Source organism: Octodon degus, unplaced genomic scaffold, assembly GCF_000260255.1.
Source record: "Octodon degus isolate 3935 unplaced genomic scaffold, OctDeg1.0 scaffold00147, whole genome shotgun sequence".
NCBI classification, from domain to species: domain Eukaryota; kingdom Metazoa; phylum Chordata; class Mammalia; order Rodentia; family Octodontidae; genus Octodon; species Octodon degus.
The window spans coordinates 633021-635085 of NW_004524723.1; positions in this window are offsets into that span (position 1 = coordinate 633021).

Genomic DNA, 2065 nt, shown 5'->3' on the forward strand with positions numbered 1-2065 from the left:
TTTAAGTGGCTGCTTCCACAAAGCTGTCAGCCTCAGGTTGCTGGAGTTCGAACCTCACAACTCTCCCGCTGGCCAAAAGGGCCCTGAAGGCATTCGAGGACCAAAAAAAAAAAAAAACCTAAAAATAAATTTTTAATTTAAAAAAAGAAATATTAAAGATGGTTAGACAGAGCTAGGCCCTCAGAAGAAGCCAGGATGGAAGGCCAGATACCTCAAAACTGTGAGAAATATAGACACTCCCATGGTGGGTCAGACCTCAAGACAAAAGATCAAACAAATGCATGTCTCTCTAAGGATAACACCCATGACTGTTATTCTACATAGGCCTCTATCACCTTGAGGAAGCCAGGAAGAGTCACTAACCCAACCCCCTACAGGATAAGCCCCTGTTTTCTATTCATGCCCACTTGCTGTGTTTCCCCATTTGGTCCTGGATATAATCAATTTTACATAAGCAATTGTGCTTATTATTGGTTGACCATAGTTTTGTCCCACATCATACCCACCTAATTAGTACCCAGGTTTTCCACCTCAGACCTGCCTTGCCACATGGTTTTGCTCTACAAATCCCTACAAAAGACAGATTCCTTGGCATCTCATTCAGGTCCCCTTCTGTCCTTCTTTCACACGGAAGCTTTCTTTCCCCCAAGAAACATATTCTGCTCTTAACCTCCATCCTAAAATTCACTCTTTCCTTTTAGAGCATATGAGCTTGTCTCAGGGTATCTTTCAGGCTGGGAGTTTCATTCCCCTATATCAACACCTCCGTATGGTCACATGCTGAGCTTCACTTTCTTCAATCAACTCTGCTGTGTGATGAATTCAAGCTTTCTTTTATATCAGGTGATTTTGTCTACATGAGGACATCACTAGATCCCTTATGCCCTAGATGAGATGGGCCCCACCACATAATCCTCACAACTCTGGTACTGGCTAACCTTAAAGACTTTCCTCCCTACGTTCACTTCTCTGTTCTCTAACTGTCCAAACCCACTCTCATCTGCACCCCAACAGGGCCCACTGCAGTCAAGATCTCATGCTTACCACTAATAATAGAAACAAGTAACTTAGCGATCCTCTCTAACTTCTTTTAAAGCATGTTTCAATATTCTAGTACAAGAACTACTCCTTTCCTCCCCCCAGCATGATCTTCTAAAGAGTCTCTGTGAGCTCCAGTTTTAGGGGTCTTTTTGACTTATTTCCACCCACTCAGAACTTTTTCCTTTTGTACTTTCAATTAATTTTCTTCCACTCAATAACACAAATTTCTTTCGGATCTAAAGGCTGCTGCACTGATCTAACAATGAGAATGAACGGTCAATCCCAGCAAGTAACAAAAGTTTAGATAATTCCTAAATTGTTGTCGGTGAGGGGTAATGATGGCAACTCCTATGGCCTCATGCACCCACCCTCAGATCAGGTTCACAATGTCTCCCACTTCTGGGTGTGTGTAGAAATTTCCACACATGCAGAGGAAGGTTGGTCTGGTCTTGGTGTCTTGTTCGAACAACAGCTGAAGATGGGACAAATTTGTCTCTCCCAAGCACGCAAAGGGAGAGACAAATTTGGACTGAAGGAAGAGTCCAAATTTTCTATAACACGGCAGTGTTATAGAGAATGTGATTGTACAAAGTAAAATAAGTGACCACACATAGGCTATGCTATCCTCAATGTCTGGGGATGGGTAGAGCCTGAACATGTTACCACAAAGGGCCCAGAAGCACTGATCCTAAATGTGTGGTAGGATGGAGACCTGAAAACCTGTGTCTTAATACCACATATTCCACTATTCCATATTGTGGAATAATTCCCACGGACAAGGTTCCATTGGGACCTTTATGAGTCCGTGGCCAGTATGGCTGGCTGAATACCTACTAACTGTACAGGACAATGTACACAGGAACATCTTCATATTCTTTGATATAGTCATTCCTCTCTCCCAGAATAATCTCTAAATTGGAAAGCAGCCTAACATTAATAACACCATGTAAAATGTCCTCCCTGGTGGTTCATCCCCTAGGTGTGACCCATCTGGAAATAGCTGTTATTAAGGTAAATTTGAATA